Source organism: Heptranchias perlo, chromosome 5, assembly GCF_035084215.1.
Source record: "Heptranchias perlo isolate sHepPer1 chromosome 5, sHepPer1.hap1, whole genome shotgun sequence".
Classification (NCBI taxonomy): Eukaryota; Metazoa; Chordata; class Chondrichthyes; order Hexanchiformes; family Hexanchidae; genus Heptranchias; species Heptranchias perlo.
Window position 1 is genome coordinate 62521331 of NC_090329.1, and position 25549 is coordinate 62546879.

The following is a 25549-nucleotide window of genomic DNA, read 5'->3' on the forward strand; positions in this document are numbered from 1 at the left end:
TCTAACAAATTTTTCACCAGGTAATTATCCAACTCCCTCTTGCATTTGTTGATACGATGGGTATAATTTTCAGCTTGGACAGTAAACTGGCAGAGCAGATCGAAAATCGGGGCAGGTTCTATAACGGGCGAGCAATCCTCTCCGTCACAATCCCACCCAGGCACTGAAGTTGAAAATGACCCAAGTCAGTCCCACTGCCCTACTTGGCATGTTTAATGGTAAAATCAATGTAAGGAATAGGGAGAGGTAAAGCTTTGTAAATAGGATTAAATGTACACATTTTCATTTTTTATGGATAACAGAAAGATCTGGATTGAGAAAAATGAAAGTTAGTAAATCAGCTTCTTGATTATAGACAGATTCTGTCCCAATTAGATTTAATTGAAATAGTTACAGGCATTTCATTAAGATACCATTAATATGTAAAAGCTTAGATTATTTCTACAGAAGACTATATACAAAAATTCAAAACAAAAAAGTTCCTGCTTCAACACTTTTAAAAGACTGGTCGCCTTTTGTGGATTCCAATAGGAAATAGATGTTTACTGATGAAGGTACTACTGGCGATAGCCACCCTTCTCGGGTAATGGAGTAAGTTAGGCCTGGGATGATAAATCTCAGGGCAAGTGATAGCTGCCTCAGGAAATCATGATGTTACCATCAAACCACTGGGCTTCATATTGGCTGTCAGAGGTTGCACAGAGAGACAGCAGTACTTACAACACAAACATATTTACAATAGCAATAGTTAGTGTAAATGATTTGACAGAGCTAAACATCCTGTGACAAGTTCCAGGAATTTCTACACTTAACTCATACAGCACAACTTTCTGTCCAAGTAGCACAAGTTTGCATCAAAATAATTGTGCAAGAAGTAAAAATGCTGTATGTGAATAGCAATAAATCATGCTGTAGAAATAGGAGACTGAAATGTGCCTACTTGTTGAGGCACTGATGCTATTAAAAGATCAACAGTGCAAAATTGTTTATTCATTAACAACACAATTCTGCATTATCACTTTAATCAGCTCCAAGCATTTCAGCACTCAAGAACAGCTGTTCTTTGTCATTTAGACAGCACTTACATACAGTAGGCAGTAGTCCAATCTTGACTCATTCTGGGGAATCACATGCACACACGCCAGCATTTGACACAGTCATCAGTATTTTGGGGGCCCGGTCAGTGTGTCAGCACAGACCATGGACCTCTTCCCCTCAGTCCCATTGTTACCCGAGTCCAGCAGTTAATGCACTGGACCAGGTCCCTCTCTCCTCTCAGCACCACTGTTAATAATAACGGCAGGGACTCTGGCCTCTGTAGACTGTAGGAACCTCCAAAAACAGAGAAAACTTTTGTTCCCATGGAATCTGGAGTTCGATGCACTGAGGTTGTTTCTATGGCTCTTGTGCACTAGTGGCAAGGGGCTGCTTCCTGAATGTTACATTGGAGAAATGTCCTTTTTAATGTGTTCTTTTTAATTTAACAAATAATGTAAAGTGTTATTGGGTGTTTTTGCAGCTAATGTAAAATGTAAACAAGAATACATTGTACAGAGATTGAAAGTACCAGAAACGTGGGTGCCCAGTTGGTCTGAAGATATAAAACAGTGCAAGAAGTGTGATTGTCTATTTTCCGTTGCAGATGGACATTTGAGTTGATCAAATTATGTCTCCCCCACTGACAATCCATCCAATCCTAAATCAGAAGCCTAGAATTAACAAAATGGCAAAGTAAAAGTCCAGCCACACAGTGCTGAGTTATTCTGCTCAGAAACAACCTTACCTCTCCTCTGAGGAATTTGTAAAATGTAAATTCAGGATTGATGTCAGGAAGCACTTTTTTAATGCAAAGAGTGATCACTATCTTCAAGTGCTTGGGCTTTTACTCAATCAGTGGAAATCACAACTGAACCTCTTGCAGAATCTTAAGGGATTGAATTTCCATGGGGATTCTTCTGATCATCTGCTGTAATTTTGCCAGACAATCCACAGGAACCCCAGAGAAATGACGTAATTACCATTTACACTGTTTCTCCAAGGCTTCCATGATCTTCTGTGGCTGGGTCACCCCTTCTAATCTTTCCTTCCTTGGTTCAGCATCCATTTCTTCCTTATGCCTCTCATTAAAGATGCCATATAAGTGCAAATTGTTGTTGTATGGAAAAAAGACCTTAGGTAACTCAGTGTTGAAGCAGTGAGTAGCAAAATCCATTGCAATATTTAGCTAGTAAATGCCCCAGAGGTCCATACTAATGCAGTTCTACTCATCCCACACTTATTTCTGAGGCTTCTCTTAGTTAGGTTTCCACGGACAGTGTCTATAAGGGAACTACATGGACTTCAAATGATAACACTTCTTACACACCACAATCCCTTCTGATCATCTCTTCAGGTCTTGTTGAGGTTTTTATTGTTGTTTTATGGTTAGAAAGCTTCAAAGGTATTAATTTTTAGGATAGTGTAGAATTATCACACAGGACCTATGCCTTTATATAGGACATAAAGGGAGTTGGGGCGGGGGGCACATGAGGGTAGTCTCAGTGACATAAGGACAGTAAAATGTATGCTTCCCCAGAACCAATGAAAATTTGACAAGTTCATATAGTGTGAGCCATATTATCATTTGAAGACGAGATATGTAATCCCACTTTTTCCACTACTAGCAGCAGAGCCACATATATCTCACTGAGGTACGTCACATCCCTAATGAATATGATTAAAACATATATTTTATCAAGTACAATACAAAGAGAAACAAACAAGAGAAAATATTGGGTAGCAGAATGGTGTGAAGCACCCAGAAAATAAGAATATTCATTATGCATTACATTGTATGGTTTTGGCACTGGATTAGTAACCAAGAGGTCATGAGTTCAAATCCCACTGTGGCAAATTGTAAAACTGAATTCAATAAGTCTGGTAATTTATGGGCTGGCACTTGGAAAAATGACCATGAATGCTGCTGGGTTGTTGTAAAAACCCAACTAGTTCACTAATGTCCTCCAGGGCAGGGAACCTGCTTAGTCTGGTTTATGTGTGACTCCAGTCCCACATTTCTTGGTTGACTCTTAATGCCCTAAAGGCAACTAGGGACGGGTAATAAATACTGGCTTGTCAGTGTTGCCTACATTCCAATAACAAATACATTAAAAAAAAATTAAACAGCTATGGCTTCAACAAAAACGTATTTGGCAATTTTTTTGTTGTTGTTTGGGCAGGAAGAAGAGTCAGGGAGGTGTGGCCTAATTTTGTGACAAGCAAATGAGCTGATGTACTTCAAAACAATTTATATAATTGTGTTATGTGTTTAAAAGCAATACAAATAACACTTTTCCATGAAATGGTGCCATCCTGAAGAAGAATGTATAAAAGAGTTATTAAACAAAGACTAATCCTGAGGTTGACGTATTGAAGGTTATGACTGGGTCATGGTGTAGGTAATAAAATCTTAGCAGTTCCTTCTTTCTGGGACTCTTATTGACTCCATCAACATTGAGTTGGCTAAAGAACAATCTATGATTTCCTTCCAAGTAAGGATGTTAAATATAAGATTTAAGAGAAAAACATGTGAGAGAAAAGGCAATTACAAGGATAACCGAGGTGTGATCCGAGATGCATAGCACTAAAGATAAGTCATTGTATTGTTTTGGATGCTGTCCAGTTTCCAAGCTAATATATCAATTATGTTAAGAATACAATATTGTAGATTTTTCATGCAGTCGATGAAAATAACATATGGTGAGACCAGCAACAAATTCTCCTAGACTCCTCCCATCAATGGATACAAATGTAGGACGGGTTGAGTGATGCAGCAAAAAAGAAATGACCAAATCACTGGTTCTGAAGAAGGGTCTACACCCGATACACTAACCTGCCTTTTCTCTTCACATACAAGGGCTGGATGTTGTGCATTTACAGCATTTTCACTTTTTATTTTGAATACCAAATAATGTCAAGTCACATGACTCAAACAGATGTTGAACTGGAGATGTGCAGGTTTAATTCAATGCTGGTTTATTTGCCATGTCCAGGCATGCATTTTTATAACATCTGTGGAGCTGAAAATTTGTAATTCTTCTGGCACCCTCCCATGGTAAGGGGCTGAAATTAGACCATGATCTGGACACGTCAGGTCTTGGCCTTATATTCGGGATGTCATGGATCTTTTATCTGTCCTTACAAGGCTAGTGGTTGGGGTAGGGGGGCTGGGGACTCCTATCATTGGAAGTTCCCACGTCCCTGGCTCTCAGAGGGGCCCAGCATATCATCGGTGGATACGCCTGGGGCATGGTATGGACCCTCAAAGATTTCAAACTTTTTGTAGTGTATTTAGCCCCCTTGTGAAGGGGCTAAGGATAGCATAGTTTTAGTTTCTGGGTGGACCCTGGCATCCCTCCAAAGCGGACTGACTTAGGCTGAAATTCCTGGCCTTTTGGGGCCTGCAGGCACCCAAGATGTTCCCCTAGTGGGGCGGGCACCTGCCAGGGATGTTTAAACGACATGACCTTCCCCAACCTCGCAAATTCAACACCAGTGATTTGCAGACCCAACACTTTTGCTGGGTGCACCCCCAGTGTGCTTATATCAAATATTAGTTAAATTGAGTTTGATTGAAAAAAATATGAGCTTTGTCAGAGATTTAATGGGACATCAGGGCTGAGTCTGTGCTTGGATAGAGTTGTAACCAAGTTGTAACACCTGCAGATATTGTTTGCTTTATAAAGGCCAATTTTTGTCAGAAATAGGGGTGGGGCCTTGTGACAACTGAGCCTTGCTCACCGGGAAGGTATTGGTGTTGATCTGACCGTATGGCAACAGTTGGGGTATCCCTTGTTGTCCAGGATTTCTGGGATTTTGCCCCGGGTCGCAAGTCTAAATAAGAGAGGATGGGGCATTTGAAGAAAGGGCAACCATTTTGAAAAGGGCCCAAGCCCCTCTCTGATTGGAGAATGGGAGAGGGGCAGGCAGAAATCACACAAGGCAAATCCTTTTTCTTTTTCACAGTTACATCTGACCAGGGATTGGCGCTCGAGGCTTTCTGCTGCTGGTTCTGAACAGCAGCCAGGAAGTCCCCGACCACGGGCCTCTCTGGCCTGCAGCAGTGGTGGATCTTCCTCCCTTCTTCGAGGCTCTAGGTCCTGCTGGAGTTGGGCCTCCTCCTGGGAAGCATCTGAGTTATGCAATTGACCTGAAACCGCAAATCTTTCTGACCAGTGCTAGGCACAGGGCCCAGAGGAAAATTGGCCCTACAGAGTCTGGGATCTTTCACAGTTGCTGACACAGAAATAAAGAAGCATGTTGAGAGAAAGAGAGACAGAGAGATTAATAAGGGAGAATGAGACCAATAAGAAATGTGAATAACAGAAAAGTCAGCTCAACAGCAGGGAAAGAAAGGCCGGGTGAGAAGGACATGAAGAGGTGAGAGAGAGAATGGTCAGGAAAGAAAAGCTAGCAAAATAGTCAATAGAGATACATATTTGCTAGAACAAAAAGAGTGTAAAATGGAGGTAAAGGCAGAAATGCTTTTTAAACAGGTACTTGTACATTTATACTGAAATCTTTGATTTGTTTCACTTCATTCCTCTGCTGGATTTAGCCATCAGGATGAAACGTAGGTTTCACCTTTTGTAATGCGCCATTTTACGTGGATTCTCATATTTCTACTTTAAACAACCAATCAGAAAAAAGCTGCGATATTAGTGCTGCATCATCTGTTAATGTCTTTAATTAGGGGAATAATTACTGCTTTGTGTATCATTCCAGCTGTGGAGTCTGCAAATCTGAGTGCTGATGAGCAGAGTAAGGTCTCCTCCACAGATGAGGACATATAGAAACCACAAATAAAAAGCAAAGTGTTCCGGGTGCCAGAGATCTAAAACAAAAACAGAAAAGGCTGGAAACACCCAGCAGACCTGTCAGCATCTGTAGAAAGAACATACAAATCAACGTATGTGTGTCCAGACAGTCATCTGTTTTCACACATACCGCAGATGCTGAGATGAGCATAACTGTACTGACTTCCTCTTCCCAGGTCCGTGGCCATCTTGTAAACAAAGGAAACATAGAAACATAGAAAATAGGAGCAAGAGTAGGCCATTCGGCCCTTCGGGCCTGCTCCACGATTCAAAATGATCATGGCTGATCATCTAACTCAGTACCCTGTTCCCGCTTTTTCCCCATATCCCTTGATCCCTTTAGCATTAAGAAATATATCTATCTCCTTCTTGAATACATCTAATGACTTGGCCTCCACTGCCTTCTGTGGTAGAGAATTCCACAGGTTCACCACCCTCTGAGTGAAGAAATTTCTCCTCATCTCGGTTCTAAATGGCATACCCCGTATCCTGAGACTGTGACCCCTGGCTCTGGACTCCCCAGCCATCCGGAACATCCTCCCTGCATCTAGTCTGTCTAGTCCTGTTAGAATTTTAATTGTTTCAATGAGATCACCTCTCATTCTTCTAAGCTCTAGTGAATATAGGCCTAGTCGACCCAATCTCTCCTCATACGTCAGTCCTGCCATCCCAGGAATCAGTCTGGTAAACCTTCATTGCACTCCCTCCATGGCAAGGACATCCTTCCTCAGATAAGGAGACCAAAACTGCACACAATACTCCAGATGTGGTCTCACCAAGGCCCTGTATAACTGCAGTAAGACATCTCTGCTCCTGTACTCAAATCTTCTTGCAATTAACGCCAACATACCATTCGCCTTCCTAACTGCTTGCTGCACCTGAATGCTCGCTTTCAGTGACTGGTGTGCAAGGACACCCAGGTCTCGTTGCACCTCCCTTTTTCCCAATCTATCACCATTCAGATAATAATCTGCCTTTCTGTTTTTACAACCAAAGTGGATAACCTCACATTTATCCACATTATACTGCATCTGCCATGTTCTTGCCCACTAACCCAACTTGTCTAAATCACATTGGAGCCTCTTTGCATCCTCCTCACAGCTCACATTCCACCCCAGCTTTGTGTCATCTGCAAACTTGGAAATGTTACATTCAGTTCCCTCATCCAAATCATTGATATATATTGTGAATAGTTGGGGCCCAATCACTGATCCCTGCAGTACCCCCACTAGTCACTGCCTGCCACCCAGAAAAAGACCCATTTATTCCTACTCTCTCTTTCCTCAATGTCAACCAATTCTCAATCCATGCCAATATATTCCCCCCAATCCCATGTGCTTTAATTTTGCACACTAACCTCTTGTTTGGGACCTTAACAAAAACCTTCTGAAAATCCAAGTACACCACATCCACTCGTTCTCCCCTATCTGTTCTACTAGTTACATCCTCAAAAAACTCCAGTAGATTTGTTAAGCATGATTTCCCTTTCATAAACCTATGCTGACTTTGTCCAATCCCGTTAATGCCTTCCAAGTGTTCTGTTATCACATCTTTTAGAATAGACTCTAGCATTTTCCCCACTACTGATGTTAGGCTAACTGGTCTGTAATTCCCTGTTTTTTCTCTCCCTCCTTTTTTAAATAGTGGGGTTACATTTGCCACCCTCCAATCTGTAGGAACTGTTCCAGAGTCTATAGAATTTTGGAAGATGATCATCCACTATTTCCAGGGCCACTTCCTTTAGTACTCTGGGATGTAGATTATCAGTCCCTGGGGATTTGTCAGCCTTTAGCCCCATTAATTTTCCTAGCACTATTTTTTTTACTAATACTGGTTTCCTTCAGTTCCTCCCTCTCCCTAGACCCTTGGTTCCCTAATGTTTCTGGGAGGTTATTTGTGTGCTCCTTTGTGAAGACAGAACCAAAGTATATGTTTAATTGTTCTGCCATTTCTTTGTTCCCCATTATAATTTCCCCCATTTCTGACTGTAAGGGACCTACATTTGTCTTCACTAATCTTTTTCTCTTGACATATTTATAGAAGCTTTTACAGTCAGTTTTTATGTTCCCTGCTAGTTTACTCTCATACTCTATTTTTCCCCTCTTAATCAATCTCTTTGTCCTCCTTTGCTGAATTCTAAACTGCTCCCAATCCTCAGGCTTGCTACTTTTTCTGGCAATTTTATATGTCTCCTTTTTGGATCTAATACTATCCCTAATTTCTTTTGTAAGCCACGGTTGAGCCACCTTTCCTGTTTTATTTTTGCGCCAATCAGGAATGAATAATTGTTGTAATTCCTGCACACGTTCTTTAAATATTAGCCATTGCCTATCCACCGTCATCCCTTTTAGTAAAGTTCCCCAATCTATCAAAGCCAACTCGGACCTCATACTTTCATAATTTCCTTTATTTAGATTTGGGACCCTAGTTTCGGATTCAACTACTTCACTCTCCATCTTAATGAGGAATTCTATCATGTTATGGTCTCTCTTCCCTAAGGGTCCCCGCACAAAAAGATTGTTAATTAATCCTTTCTCATTGCACAATATCCAGTCTAGGATCGCCTGTTCTCTAGTTTATTCCTCAACATATTGGTCTAGAAAACCATCATGTACACACTCCAGGAATTCCTCCCCCACAGTATTATTGCTAATTTGGTTTGACCAATCTATATGTATATTAAAGTCACCCATGATTATAGTTGTACCCTTCTTGCATGTTTCTCTAATTTCCTGTTTAATGCCCTCCCCTACATCTCCACTACTGTTTGGGGGCCTATAGACAACCCCCACCGACGTTTTCTGCCCCTTGATGTTTCTTAGCTCCACCCATACAGATTCCACATAGTGATTTTCCGAGCCAATATCCTTCCTCATTATTGCATCGATTTCCTCCTTTACTAACAATGCTACCCCACCTCCTTTCCCTTTTTGCCTGCCCTTCCTAAATATTGAATACCCCTGGATGTTCAGTTCCCATACTTGGTCACCCTGCAGCCATGTCTCCATAATCGCAACTATATCATAACCAATCATTAATATCTATCTGCGCTGTTAATTCATCTAGCTTATTGCGAATGCGCCGCGCATTAAGACACAATGCCTTTAGACTTGTCTTTTTAAGACAGCTAGTCATCTTAGTATTATTTTACACTATGGCCCTATTTGTTTTTCGCCCTTGTTTTCTCTGCCTTCCACTATTGCTTCTTCCCTTTCTGTCTTTTGTTTCTATCCTTGTTTCCCCCTCCTTTGTCTCCCTGCTCAGGTTCCCATCCCCCTGCCATTCTAGTTTAAACCTTCCCCAACAGCGGAGTCCGAGAGCGGGAGGAGAGTCCGAGAGGTGAGCGCAGTGTAAAAGGAGAGTCCGAGAGGTGAGCACAGTGTAAAAGGAGAGTCCGAGAGGTGAGCGCAGTGTAAAAGGAGAGTCCGAGAGGTGAGCGCAGTGTAAAAGGAGAGTCCGAGAGGTGAGCGCAGTGTAAAAGGAGAGTCCGAGAGGTGAGCGCAGTGTAAAAGGAGAGTCCGAGAGGTGAGCACAGTGTAAAAGGAGAGTCCGAGAGGTGAGCACAGTGTAAAAGGAGAGTCCGAGAGGTGAGCGCAGTGTAAAAGGAGAGTCCGAGAGGTGAGCGCAGTGTAAAAGGAGAGTCCGAGAGGTGAGCACAGTGTAAAAGGAGAGTCCGAGAGGTGAGCACAGTGTAAAAGGAGAGTCCGAGAGGTGAGCGCAGTGTAAAAGGAGAGTCCGAGAGGTGAGCGCAGTGTAAAAGGAGAGTCCGAGAGGTGAGCACAGTGTAAAAGGAGAGTCCGAGAGGTGAGCACAGTGTAAAAGGAGAGTCCGAGAGGTGAGCACAGTGTAAAAGGAGAGTCCGAGAGGTGAGCGCAGAGTAAAAGAAGAGTCCCGAGAGCGAGAAGAGAGTCCGAGAGCGGGAGGAGAGCCCAAGAGTTGAGCGCATTGTAAAAAGAGAGTCCTGAGAGCGAGAGGAGAGTTCGAGAGCGGGAGGAGAGCCCAAGAGTTGAGCGCATTGTAAAAAGAGAGTCCTGAGAGCGAGAGGAGAGTTCGAGAGCGGGAGGAGAGCCCAAGAGTTGAGCGCATTGTAAAAGGAGAGTCCCGAGAGCGAGAGGAGAGTCCGAGAGCGGGAAACGAGCCCGAGAGGTAAGCACAGTGTAAAAGGAGAGTCCGAGAGCGAGAGGAGAGTCCGAGAGCAGGAGGAGAGTCCGAGAGGTGAGCACAGTGTAAAAGGAGAGTCTGAGAGGTGAGCACAGTGTAAAAGGAGAGTCCGAGAGGTGAGCGCAGAGTAAAAGGAGAGTCCGAGAGGTGAGCGCAGAGTAAAAGGAGAGTCCCGAGAGCGAGAAGAGAGTCCGAGAGCGGGAGGAGAGCCCAAGAGGTGAGCGCAGTGTAAAAAGAGAGTCCTGAGAGCGAGAGGAGAGTCCGAGAGCGGGAAACGAGCCCGAGAGTTAAGCACAGTGTAAAAGGAGAGTCCGAGAGCGAGAGGAGAGTCCGAGAGCAGGAGGAGAGTCCGAGAGGTGAACGCTGTGTAAATCTAAGGCAAGTCGTGGTAGCAGAGCTCGCACCCGTGATATGCTCCTCCTGCACTATGTGGGAAGTCATGGACACTACAGGTGTCCCTGGCGACCATGTGTGCAGGAAGTGTGTCCTGCTGCAGCTACTGGCTAATCGTATTTCGGAGCTGGAGTTGTGGGTGGATTCACTGTGGAGCATCCGCGATGCTGAGGATATCGTGCATAGCACATTCAGTGAGGTGGTCACACCACAGGTAATGATTACGCAGGCAGAAAGGAAATGGGTGACCGCCAGGCAGAGTAAAAGGACTAGGCAGGTAGAGCAGGAGTCCCCTGGGGCCATCTCCCTCTCAAACACACAAACACGCACACAAATGCACATATAAACACAAACACACATAAACACACACAAACACACAAGCACATACATACAAAAACATACAAACACGCACACAAACACACACATATACAAACACGTACTCACACACTTCAGAGGAGATTAGTGAGTTTGATGAGACAACACAGGGTAAGTCATTGACCATGGATGAAGAAGGGGCTAAGGTGGTGGATGAAGAAGGGCTAGCTGTTACAGTGCAAAGGTACAGCATGGCCTGGGCACTGCTGAGTCACTTCATGGTTCCAGCTTCATTGGGGAACTGATGAAATGGAATATCCTTCGTAAGCATGAACTGATGAGCAAATCACTAACCTCATCCCATAAATGATGCAAGCTGTTCTGGATGGAGTTGCAGATTTCACTTCCCAGTTGGGAATGTTGTGAAACAATGTTCCTTTGCTCCACACACTGCTATTGAGCAACATGGCATTAGTAGTAATCTGCAGAGGAAAACCTCAGGCATGCAGGCAACAAGTACAGTGATGGTGGAGATTTACAGTCCAAGGTGCAATCATAGTCACTTTGGAGACACATTAAAGACAGTCATCAGGGAGGGATTCAGAAACCTTGCTGCAGGGCAACAGTCTGCATACGGAGATCAGTGGCATTAGTCAGGACTCCAGTAGTGTCCTGCATACATAAGCACAGTAACAGGCAGCTGCCTATCATGTCATCATCTGTTCCTTACCAGCACTTGTCTCTGGCAAGTGACAGAACTAACACCACAAAGTATACAGTCCACCCCAGCCAATAAAGACAGGCTCTTCTTGCACAAAGGCAGGATAATCTCAGCCTGCAACATGTAGGAGTAGACAGCCAGTAGGGTCACAAGCAGCTCCTCAGCAGGTTTCTCAGAAAACTTCCATACCTGCAACTGTCAATAACTTAGTAGCAGTGTAGTAGAAAGAATACCTGCACTGGAACATGAAGGAAAAGGCAACAATAAACATATTACATACATACACTCATATTAGTAAAGCAAATTTTCAACACCATTAGATTGTAGCTAGTACTTAACAATGTAAAATTAAGGGGGTAAAATTGGTTTGACCATTACAATAGAACAAAAGCATTTCGGGGTTGAATTTCCACAGGGATTCACCCAGAAATGGGATTTACGCCGTTTCTCTGGGGTTTCCATAGACTTTCTGCCGAAGTTATGGCTGACGAGTTGCCAGGGCCCTCATGGAAATTAATGGTGTTAGTTTTATGCCCAAAAAGCAGCTGGGCTACTGTAGGTAAAATATATTTACAAAGTTCTGCATTCTGTGCTTCTGCTTGCATAAAGGACCAGGCGTGTGCAGATCTCGAGAAAAAAATGGTTGAAGCGCCTGTCACATGTGACAGTTCAAGCACTGGCTAGTATGCTCCAGAGGTTTACATTCCCCTTCATTTTCATCCTGTGGCAGTTTTAAGAGTGTGAGTCATCTTAGATTTAATAATAAGTAATTAACCTGAATTAGTGAATAATCTAATGGTAAGGGAACACCTAGCTAACAGTGACCATAATATGATAGAATTTGATATTAGGTTTGAGAGGGAGAAGGGTGAGTCACAACCAAGGTTTTAAATTTAGATAAGGCTGACTTTGGAGGGATGAGGCAGCAATTGACCTCAATAGACTGGACAGAACTATTAATGGATAAAACTACGGATGAACAGTGGGAGGTGTTCAAAAAAGTATTTGGTAGAATACAAGACCTGTATATACTCCTAAAGGGAAAGAGCTCTACTTGTGTAATTAACAACCTTGGTCACCAAGGGAAGTGAGAGATAGTATAAACCTAAAAGAAAGGACTTATACGAAGGCAAAGAGCAGTAGAGATCCCGTGGACTGGGAGAGTTATAAAGACCAGCAAAGGGATACAAAGAAAGTGGTAAGAACCACAAAAAGGGAATACGAGAAAAAGCTTGCGAGGGATATCAAGGGCAACACTAAAGGTTTTTGCCAATACATTAAGAGAAAGAGGGTGGTTCAGAGTAATGTGGGCCCCTCAATGACAGAGGTGGGTGATATTGTAATTGGAAATCAGGAAATGGCAGACTTATTAAATAGCTACTTTGTATCAGTCTTCACAGTAGAGGATGAGGATAAAATAGCAGAGATACAAGGAAAACTAAAAATAAACCAAGGGGAGGAACGAACTAGATTCAATATAAGTAAAAAAAATGGTGTTGGAGAAACTAATGAAATTATTTAAGAAAGGTGAGAGAAAGAAACCGGGAAATTATAGACCTGTTAGTCTAACATCTGTTTTGGAGAAGTTATTAGAATCTATAATTAAGGACAGTGTGACTGAGCACTTGGAGAAATTTGAGCTGATTGGAGAGAGCCAACATGGATTTGTAAAGGATAGGCCATGTCTAATGAACCTAATTGAATTTTTTGAGGAAGTAACTAAAGTAGCAGACAGGGGAATGTCTATGGATGTAGTTTATATGGACTTCCAGAAGGCATTCGATAAGATTCCACACAAGAGACTGTTAGCTAAAATTAAAGCCCATAGAATTAAATGCAAATTACTGTCCTGGTTAGGAGATTAGTTTAGGCGGTAGAAGACAGAGAGTAGGGATAATGGGTATGTATTCGAATTGGAAGGAAGTGACTAGTGGTGTCCCACAATAATCTGTGCTGGGGCCTCAACTATTCACTATATTTATTAATGACTTAGATAATACAATAGAGAGCCATATATCCAAGTTTGCCGATGACACAAAGATTGATGGCATAGTAAGTAGTGTAGACGGGACCATAAAATTACAAAGAGACATTGATAGATTAAGTGAGTGGGTAAAACTGGCTGATGGATTTCAACGCAGGTAAGTGTGAGGTCATCCATTTTGGACCAATAAAGGATAGATCCGAGTATTTTTTAAATGGTGAAAACCTAGGATCAGCAGAGGTCCAAAGTTATTTCGGGGTCCATGTACACAGATCACTAAAATGTAGTGTTCAGGTATAAAAATAATCAAAAAGGCTAATGGAATGTTAGCCTTTAAATCCAGAGGGTTAGAATATAAAGGAGAGGGAGTTTTGTTACAGCTATACAAAGCCCTGATTAGACAACATCTGGAGTACTGTGTACAGTTCTGGGCATCGCACCTTAGAAGGGATATATTGGTCTTGGAAGGAGTACAGCGCAGAGTCACCAGAATGTTACCAGGGCTCCAAGGGTTAAATTATGAGGAGAGATTACATAAACCAGGCTTGTATTCCCTGGAATATAGAAGGTTAAGGGGTGATTTGATTGAGGTTTTTAGGATTTTTAAAGGAATTGATGGGGTAGATAGAGAGAAACATTTTTTGTTGGTGGGGGAGTCTAGGACAAGGGGACATAACCTTAAAATCAGAGCCAGGCCTTTCAGGAAAGAAGTTAGGAAATGCTTCTTCATGCAAAGGGTGGTAGAAGTGTAGAACTCTCCCGCAAAAAGCGGTAAATACTAGCTCAATTTATAATTTAAATCTGAGATCGATAGATTTTTGCAAGCTAAGGGTATTAAGGGATATGGAGCCAAGGCGGGTGGATGGAGTTAGGATACAGATCAACCATGATCTCAACGAATGGCGGAACAGGCTCAAGGGGCTGAATTGCCTACTCCTGTTGACGATCCGGATTCTTTCCCCTCAGTCTGGTTCAGTAATAACTGAAGTCGAATACATTTTAAAGTCCAACACATCTTTGATAGCAGGGTTCTTAGTCTGCAGCATTGATTTGGACTCCTGATAGAGTCCCTCTATGCTGGCAGAGCAAGAACAACAACATACAGAAGTCCACACGTTTTTATACAAATCAATAGGGTTGGAACATACTTAACGAGGGTCACCACCAATCATAAGCCGGGCATAGGTTGCCATGTGAGGTTACATTATTTCCAGCCAATCATAAATCGTCCATGTGCTGATCATGCTGCTGTTAGACATCAAAGGGGACACTTCCTCATCTTCCAACTTGGAATGTTCTTCCCTGTTCCTTCTGTTCCTTATCTCCCAACCTGGAATGTCTTTCAACTTTGGCTAAGCTCGTTACCTATATTGATCTGCCATAAACATGGAGACATTCAGACCAGTCCTTGACTCACATCAAAGCCTCTACATTGCTAAGACCATGCAACCCTGCTGACTACGCAAACATATGGCCCAGCAGGAGGGCCAGGCCACTTGTATCAATCTCAGTTACTAACTAATTAACCCTTTCTAACCATTTTGCATTCTGCTTCTTTGCCACGTAGACATTTTAATATTTTACCGAAAACTGACCACGTAGGGATTCTCATTCCCCCCTTTTATCATTTCATGATAACCAATTATTACGGTGCTCACTGGTTCTGCAGGTTCTGCAGTGCAGCAACATTTAAGTAAGCAATAAACTATAAGAATTATAACAATGAATATGACTAGCCCTTGAACTAGAGAAGTCCCAATGGAACACAGACATGTTTCATCAATACGCCTTTGTATCTTATCTGTTCTCAGGAACAGACTCCTTCTAAACATCTCTCAAGTAAGCTGCGAATGCCCTTGGTCAGCTAAACCTATTCATGTTAGTTTGAAAAGGCTAACATAGTCAAATATCCCATGGTGCTTTATATTTTGTTTCCAGCCTAACTAGACTGAATGGTACCTTTCAGACCATTTTACACCTGTGAATTGGTGCCCTCCCCATTATATCCCTTAATCCAAATTCTCCCTACAATATCCCGTTAGATGCTGTACCTCATCTTAACCAGGTTCCCTTCGTGTTGGCCACCAGTCCGGGTGGAAGAGAGGCAGAGCATCTGATAATCCTATCAAACTATAATTGTCTTCCCTTTTACATGCACCTTACCCCAGCGGGTGCTACTCCCAGTACCATTAAGATGTGTTCTTAGTTGAAACCACAGAGACAATGGGGACATTCTCACCCAGGCTCTGTTTTACTACCTTTGCCAAACCCTTCATCCTCTGCTTACATTTATTACATGCAATGAAAATCAAGAAGCACATTACAACAAACTGCACTACGACTAATACATATGAAATTAATCTAATCCAAGGATGGATCTGTATATTCAGTCCAAAATTCCAGAGGTCATTTCACCAGGTGGTGACTTTAATTTGGTCAATGTCATGCTTAATGTTGTTATTGTCCTGTTGTAGGTTATAATAAACCTTCTAGGAGAGGCGTATCTCCATTCGCAATGCTTTCAAGTATTTAGGCAACAGGGGTGTCAGATACCCAAATGTGTCCTGATATTCTTTTAAGTCCTTTCTGACATTCTCAGAAACTTGTATGGTGGTGAGGTTATGCCGATGTATCTCTACCAGTTCCTCGGGTCCAATCCGAACCAGGACTTCAGAAATGGAGTAGAATTCTGGACTTAAAATATCACAAGTTAGATTGGCATATTTAAACGTTTTCAAATTAGTTGTAACACAGTATTCGCCCTCTCCGGCATATACCACTTGAGTGGGTTTTAGATCCACCTCTAGGGCCTCCATGGTACAGTTAATATCCCGATTGGTACCGGTATTATTAAACCCACACTGTGCTTCTAGGCTGTGTCCAACACTATGTGGACACACAGTGACAGCATGTCTAGTAACACATCCCTTTAATTTTGTTCCAGCCAATCAGCTTAAATCTACGTCCTCTAGTTCTTGAACCCTCTGCTAGGGGAAACAGGTACTTCCAGTCTACTTTATCTGGGCCCCTCATAATCTTGTAATTTTGTATCCATCGTGCGGATATCTTCTAAATATTGTTTCTCCCAATTTTATTGTTAACTGATGGGAACCTAACCCGGAATTTTGGAAATCCAAATTACTGTGTCCCTCTTTACTTTAATTTCAGTCCTTCTGATTGATACCAGTGTTTCCTGACTCTTTCATTAATTAGTTGGTTTCTCTATGGACCATGTGTCAGTGCCTTGTTTAAAAGGATTTCTCACTCGCCTGGACCACATTAACCATTTTCCTGTTCTGTTGTCAAGTAACTGAGCCTGTCTGAGACTCATTCTTCAATGTATCTTCTTCATGTATCTCCGCATACTAGCAGCATCTCATAGGAATGAGCTTAGTGTTCTTGGATATTAACTTTCTGCTGGCCAGTCTCTTCTTCCTCATGGTATTTCCGAACATTCTCCATGGCACACATCATATGTCCTGTAGGATTCAGCCCTGTAAAAGCAACTGGTTTGTTTAAAGAGTGGTTGCAATAGCTCACCAGGCCATAGGCCTTTGTAATCATGTTCTTCATCCTGATCTCCATTTCAGATGATGGCAACATACATTTGTATCTTTTATGTCCACTGTAGCCATTCTTAGGTTTTCAGGTTATCTTATCAAAAAGATCAGGGGTGTCTAGAGTGCTTATCTCCCCCTGCATGGTCCCGATGTCAGGGTAGTGGCCAGGCTATTGAGTGTAGTTTTCTCATTATTCATTATAGGCAAGGACACAAATATCTCCACGAGAAAGCTATCAATTTACTATTCTCAACTACACTTTCCTGACTTCCACTAGATTGTATATTTATGCCAGATTGATTTTTTTATCATGCCCAATTCAATGACTTTAGAGAAATTCCCATATCTCCCCACCTCGAGCATTCTGTCTCGGAAGACAACAAATAGGCTAAAACAAAACAAATCAAAATGTTTTCAAAAGAAGAGAATCAGGTTGATATCACCACGCTGTGACATTTGGTATCCGCTGATGTCTGCAGCTAAAGTCTTAAATCTTTAACACCACTGGATCGTTTCCTGCACCAAATTTCTCCAGCAAAGGTTGCACCGTAACTTTGTAACTACTCTTGGTAATCCTGCACCATCAACACTCACGTGGTCCCAAAAAAAAACCAGGGTCACCTGTTTTAAAAGAAACACAGAAAATCCATTGCGGATCTTCTTGAGAGCCCAAGTGATTAATTTGTCAAATCTTCATTTATTATTTATTTATCCAAAGGAATAATCCCTATACCCGAAACAAATTTAGAAAACAAAACAGGAGAGAGAAATTGCCTAGTTCCACTCTCTCTGAAGCACGCAGCCTGTCTGAAATAAACACTGTCTCTCCCACATACAGATGTACGCAGGGCTGCAGACTGGAATTTCTAACTCCAAGTCCTGATCTCTGTGTTTTCAAGATGTAACCACATTAAGCAGATATCATTAGCAGCCGCCTGCTAAGATACGTTATATTCCTCTTTTATTAATTTATTAATGGTTTGGGCATGTGTTTCTAGCACTGTAGCTATCCTTTGCAAATATATGGTCAGCATTTGATCCTCAGACAATTCCTTATCTGTATTTTCATTTATCTTTTAATATATCTTTAATGCGAGACCCTAAATCTCTGACCTTTTGATCTAATGTTGTCAAATCAATGGTGTTAACAACTGAGGCAAAGGCAGTTGCTATATCACTTATCACAGATCTTTACGTCTCCATATTTGCCTATCTCTTTTTACGATGTCCACCTTCATTCCGTGTGGCTCTTTGTTTTAACACTTGAGTTAGGAGGTGTTGATCTAATTGTTGAGTTTTCTTAGCATTCTCAATGCGAGTTATATAATTTGTCAGGGAAGGTCTCCCCTCTTTGGTCAGATCTTGTATTCTACTATTAATTTCAAATAAAATTGAACAGCCCCAGAACTTGTCAAAACTTCCTTATCATACTGTGGCAGGGTAAAACTGATAGGTGTTTAGTACCCTGTGTCAGTACATAGCTCAAGTAATGGACTTCCAATTGTCTAACTTATGCTTCCTTTTCATATGATTTGTTTTACATTCCTTTCTTATCAATTTTTCACTGCAGCGTGAAAACTTATATCTCAGTCAATTGTAGCCTTTGGCATTTCCGAGTGATTGGGACAATTTTACTAATATAACCTATACCAATTATTACCTCATATTCACCTGTGTAATGGTTAGCCTCAGACAGTTCTCAACCGACTGGGTCATTTCTATCTGTTTGAACTGGTCTTGGCATGACAGTCTGGCTTCTTGGGATGGAAGGGGTTAATATTAACTTGCTCTTGTGGTAGGAGTAACTTGATCCTTCTCCCTTTTGAGATTAAGTTCCCACCTTCAAAATTTCTCTTCACACAGGTTTGACTGATTTGTTTACTTCTCACATTTGTGGATTGCTTTATACTATATTTTTGCACACTATTTTTTCACATACTTTTAGTGGATGTGATTATAATCAACGCTGCGAGCTGTTCCAGCTTTCCGACTTTTCCTATCACAGTGATACCAGATAGTTTTTTTAATCTATCCCGTTAATTTTTAACCTCTTTTTAAACCACAGCCAATCACAAAATAAACATTCAAAATGCCAATTTTTTGAAGATCCCATGTCTGGAATTTAACATGCCCACACTTTATAAGAACCAGAATTTAATAGGTCACTTAACCTCAATAACTCCAATTTTAATTCAGCAGTATCAGAATTAAACACACGACAAGACAGATACATTACACAAAGGAAGAAAACACACAAGACACAGTAAGAAGGGGGCGTAGCCCACAACACCGACAAAAAAAACACTGATCAAAGACAGGCTTTTTAAAGGGACAGTACACTTAAACAACAAAACCTTTCTTTTTCGGGTCTCTGTCTTTTAAACGTTTGTCTAGTCACTTAATTCTATCCATTTTTTTTACAGTACTGTCTCCATAAAGCAATTAGTTCTTTGGCTCTGTTATTTTTCCAAATTAATTCCTGAGCCTTTTTGGCGGCATCTAAGTTTTATCAATAGTTCCTGTTTATATCCAATAACTAGGAACTTAAACCCTGACTACCCTCAGTGATATTAACCACTGACCTACCGCTTACAAGTTATTCCCTCAGTGATATTCGACCACTGACCTCTTCCTGCTATTTCTGTGTATTCGCCAGACTGACCTGAATCTTGTAAGGACACCACACGAGTGTTAGCGATCGGACGATTCGTCGTCAGACTGACGGATGGGAGGAAAACCGACATAGTAAATTAAGACTACTTACATCGGGGCGCCATTTCCTTCCTCCGTGTCTGAGACAATCCGCCTCTTACTCCGCGAACTCTCGGTGAACGACCGTTAAGATCCCACCGCTGCCACCAAATGACGATCCGGATTCTTTCCCCTCAGTCTGGTTCAGTAATAACTGAAGTCGAATACATTTTAAAGTCCAACACATCTTTGATAGCAGGGTTCTTAGTCTGCAGCATTGATTTGGACTCCTGATAGAGTCCCTCTATGCTGGCAGAGCAAGAACAACAACATACAGAAGTCCACACGTTTTTATACAAATCAATAGGGTTGGAACATACTTAACGAGGGTCACCACCAATCATAAGCCGGGCATAGGTTGCCATGTGAGGTTACATTATTTCCAGCCAATCATAAATCGTCCATGTGCTGATCATGCTGCTGTTAGACATCAAAGGGGACACTTCCTCATCTTCCAACTTGGAATGTTCTTCCCTGTTCCTTCTGTTCCTTATCTCCCAACCTGGAATGTCTTTCAACTTTGGCTAAGCTCGTTACCTATATTGATCTGCCATAAACATGGAGACATTCAGACCAGTCCTTGACTCACATCAAAGCCTCTACATTGCTAAGACCATGCAACCCTGCTGACTACGCAAACATATGGCCCAGCAGGAGGGCCAGGCCACTTGTATCAATCTCAGTTACTAACTAATTAACCCTTTCTAACCATTTTGCATTCTGCTTCTTTGCCACGTAGACATTTTAATATTTTACCGAAAACTGACCACGTAGGGATTCTCACTGTTCCTATGTTCCTAAAGATAGACAAATCTCCAGGATCCGATGGTTTCCGCTCCAGGGAATTGAAAGAAGTAGGTGAGGAAATTATTGATGTGTTAGTCATGTTCTTCCAAAACTCTCTCGATTCAGGATTTGTCCCCTTGGATTGGAAAATTGCCAATGTCACTTCCCTATTTAAGAAGAGTGACAGAGATAAATGTGGAAATTATAGGCCTATTACTCTAACATCAGTTGTGGGAAGTTATTAGAATCTGTTACTAGGGACAGAGTGACTGAGCATTTGAACAAATATGAGCTGATCAGAGAGAGCCAGCATGGATTTGTAAAGGGTAATTCATGCTAACAAACCCAGTTGAATTTTTTGAGGAGGTGATTCACGAGGTAGATAAGGGAGTGTCTGTGGATGTTATTTATATGGACTTCCAGAAGGCATTTAACAAGGTTCCAGATAAGAGACTGTTAACAAAAATGAGAGTGCATGGAATTGAAGGCAACCTCTTGGCTTGGATAGGGAATTGGTTAGGAAATAGGAGAAAGAGAGCAGGGATAATGGGGGTAATTTTAATATCACAATTTAATATAAAGTGAAAATTATAAGAAATCAGAGCGGGACCACATCCCGGCTCCAATGCACCCACTTTCGAGTTTGACTCAGACACGTTTGGATATGCGCGTGCTTCTGACACCCGGAAGTCCGATATTTAAAGGGTAAATTAACATACTTAATCCACTTAAGGCGATGAAATGCTTTTGTATTGAGCCACACAAATGATTTGAACTTTCTGTAGATGTGTGCCCCGTGGCCTCGGAAACACGCCATGGAAACGGAGGCGAGTTGCAGCCGACCCTCATTTGGACCTTTAAACCAGTGATTAACACATCTGGATAAAAGGAGAGTTTTTGCAGCAGTTTGTTCTCTCAGACAAACCCTTGGCTGGGAATTCTTTGTGATTGGACTAAGATTTCTTTGTTCACACAGAGAATTCTTGTGTTCAGATAAATTTACCTACATTTTGGAGCCCCTCAAATTGGCAAGATCGGGGTGGGGGGGTGCGTAATGGATCTATTCAACAGTACACCTAAGGAGGAGGCACATCACCATCTGCGATAGTTCTGGGAGTTGCAGGTGCACAAGACAGAGGTGCGCCACAAGGACAGGAGGGGGGCCACCATAAATAGAGCCCCTGACAGATGCGGAGGAGGAGACCCTGGATATCAGCTGCACGGTTGCATGCCTGGCCGTCAGAGATGGTGAGACTGGCAACCCACAAATGGCTGGTGAGAGAACTTTAACATCCTTCACACACATGATGAATTGATGTTGTCAATGATTGACCTGTTGCACACCTCAGTATGCTCATTCCAAACTAACTCCTGCGATGATTTTTTAATATTGCTTTACATTCTCTTCCAGGGTCTTCACGGATTGATGACGAGGCAGGCACCATAGGAGAAAGCGATTCCTCAGAGGAGCTCCATTCCTCTGAGGGTGCACCGTCACATCACATCCGGCCATCCACCAGTGCAGATACTGGCACTTTGGTGGGTCCGTTGAGTTGTCACCTGGTGATTCAACACTCACAAGTGAGCACGAGCAGACACTGGTGGCAGGGCCAGCTGTGGAGAGTCTGCATCGGGGGGTGCACTCCTCTCCAAGCTCTGCTCAGCTGGACCCAGGTGATGAACCCCGGGGGGACATCATTGAGAGTGAGAATGATTGAGGTACAGCTCCACCTTTGCGAGGTACTGGAGAACGTCGCATGCACACTCTCCACAATAGTGGATAAGATGGATAAGTCCAACTCCATCGCTAGTGGATTGGTGGTGCCGGTAAGTGTGGGAATGTATTCGATGGAGAGAGTGGCCGTCTCCAGTGAGCTTATATACATGATCAGAGAGAGAGAGCTGGCAGCTGAAGGAATTTAGAGACACTGTCACATAGAGAGTGTTGCAGGCATATTAATAAAAAGTATGAAAATAGTTTTATTGTATTTTTTTGTGTATGTTTGCATTTTAATCTCTGGTGGAAAATATACAGGAGAAACAAAAGATAAAGAAAGCACAGGAAAAGTTTGCTAATAATGTGGGCGTTGCATGTGCAAATAGAAGAACACCAAGGTTGAAACTGTTTGAAAATAGCACCAGTAAAAAATTGACCATTGATTTCTGGTCCACACATGTGGTGATAAACATCAATAAATTCTCACAGATGCAGCACCGGGCATCTAGTTATGAGTTTATTTGTATCTAATAATGAGGAATGGTTAATATTATAGAATTTAATTTCTTGTATGTGACTGGAAAGCATGTTTAGTTACAAGCATGTTCACTTAAAGATTTACTTCTTTAAAGAACACCAAAGCATAAAAATAGATACTGTTCTTTTATTTCACTCCTCTTACCCTGATGTAAAATTTTAAGTTGAATGTTTATTTGATGTGTAATTTATTTCCCACGATTACAGGATGAGTGAGAGGCCAGTTAAGTAACGATGTCTCACAGACCTAGCTAAAATGAAAATCATTGGTACTATTAAGTATACATGTCAGAAATATGTAAACGCTAAAGAATAATCTATTTCCTGGAGTGATGTTCATCATATTTATTTGTAGATTATATACAGCAATAACATTGTTTGCCTTGTTACTGGTAGTTTCTTTGTTTTTAATGTTGCGGGTGACACAACACTTCATTTGTCAACTTTAATGATGTTTGACTCAACACTTCCTTTTGCCTTCATCGGCTAGGCAGGCTGCAAAGTAAGAGATTACATTCAGATTTACAAAGAGTTGTGCAACTGTGTCTGAATTTTGATTTCATCATTTTTATCTTCATTACAGGCATTTTGGTAATGGCTTTTGATGTGGCACATTCTTCCCAAAGGAGCAATTCTCAGCGGTTGGACTTTCCCAGGCAAGCTGAGTTTGTCGTTGTTGCACATACCATTAAAGCCTCCATTTCCACACCCAATTCCAGTATCCTCGATTATGAAGAAAATTGCTGACATACTTGCTGGTGTAAAAGAATTCACCCATCACCCCTGTGCTCTCTGACCTACATTGTCTCCCGGTCCACCAATGCCTCGATTGAAAAGTCTCATCCTCATGTTCAAATCCCTCTATGGCCTTGCCCCTCCCTATCTCTGCAACATCTTCCAGCTCTACACCCTTCCGAGAACTCTAACTTCCTCCAACTCTTACCTCTTGTGCATCACCAATTTTAATTGCTCCACCAATGGCAGCCATGTCTTCAGCTATCTGGGCTCTAAACTCTGGACTTCTCTCCCTAAACCTCTCTGCCTCTCCATCTCTCTCTTCTTCTTTAAGACACTTCTTAGCACCTACCTGTTTGACCAAGCTTTTGGTCACCTGTCCTAATAGCTCCTTCTTTGGCTCGGTGTCATTTTTTGTCTGACTACGCCCCTGTGAAATGCCTTGGGATGTTTTACTACATTAAAAGTGCTATATAAATGCAAGTTGGATTGTAAGCACAATTTTCAGTTGAAATGTTGAGAAGTTCATAACTTTCCCTTAGGTTACCCAAATTAAAAAACATTTAGTGCTATGTAAACTGCCTTCCATGGCATGTTGATATTTTTCCTGCTATCTGTACGTTCTCTCACTTGGTTGAAAAAAAATGTCAATAAAGAAATGATAGATAGTATTGATTCCAGATGATGCTTGTTTAACTCTGAGACAGATTTTACTTTACCTACAGTATAAGTGAAATAGTAGCATTAATCAGGTCTGTCTTCCCTATGTCTCAATAATCTTTGATTAGTAAATATCTTTAGTATATAAATGTCAAATGTTCCTTTGTCAGGTGATGCAACATTATACCACTATCTGACCGATTCTAGCTTGAGAAAATTTTCCTCCACCTGCCAAAGATAGGGGATTATTTAAATTAGTAGCAATCTAAGGGGTGGAGGAGGGGCACTACCGCTTGCTTTAAGATGACAGTGCTGGTTTTCTGGGGTGTAAATCCAATGGCAACAGTCCCCTCTAATACTTCTCCCAAATGGACTTTCACCTGCCACACAGAATAGGATGAATCTCTCCCACTGTACCACCAGGAAAGAGGGTGAACACTCACCTCTACACTCACAGAGATCAAGTATTGGCATCCCACCAAATCAATTAGTCTACCAACACCACCAGGGAAAAAAGAAACATACTCTGCTGTTGGAATACCAGGGATTGGATCCTCACATACAGTGAAACACATGCATGCACACGTTGACCACCAGGGAAATAGGCAGATGTTTAGTCACCAACCAGGAGGAAAATGGATGTACTGATCGCTACTGTTCAGGGGAGGCAGGCATGGCAGATGCAGGCTCCAGGATGGGATTACCACAAGCCAGGTGGTTTTCCCTTCCCAAAAACAGATAGGTTAATATCTAGGACATTCATTGCAGATATCACTTGCACTTCTTTAGGCAATTTGTCACTTTAATATATATCACATGCAAATGTTTCTATTTATAAATAAAACACAGTCAAATAATTGACCACACTTCTGTGCACTTTAATTCATTCAGAGTCAAAATGAACAATCACACTTGTTGCATTACACGGAAAGTTAATATATTTGTATTTCTATATAAAATAAAAGTATCACTGAAATTAGGATTATCAAATTATTATCTCTGTTCTGTTTATTCTATCAGACTAAATGAGAATATTCAATGGAATGTGAATCTTTCCTCCCTCTTTTTTAATTTTGTTGACTTGTTATATTTATTTAGAGAGGGAGAGTGAGGCCATAGAATTGATTTTTCCACTTTTAGATAGCAATCAGAAAAAAAAGAGAATAAATTTGAGGTAGATCAACTATTAACAGCAGAACAATGAAGGTAAACTGTTGGAAGACAATTTAACTCATCTGCCAACAACAATGCAACGTTTTATTCTCTGTCTCTCACACCTCAACCCGCCCACCTGCTTCCACATACCTTATTCTAGGCTTTCCCAGGCCAACTGTGGCTGGGAGGGTGGGCAGGTGATCTGAGCTCAGCTCTCTG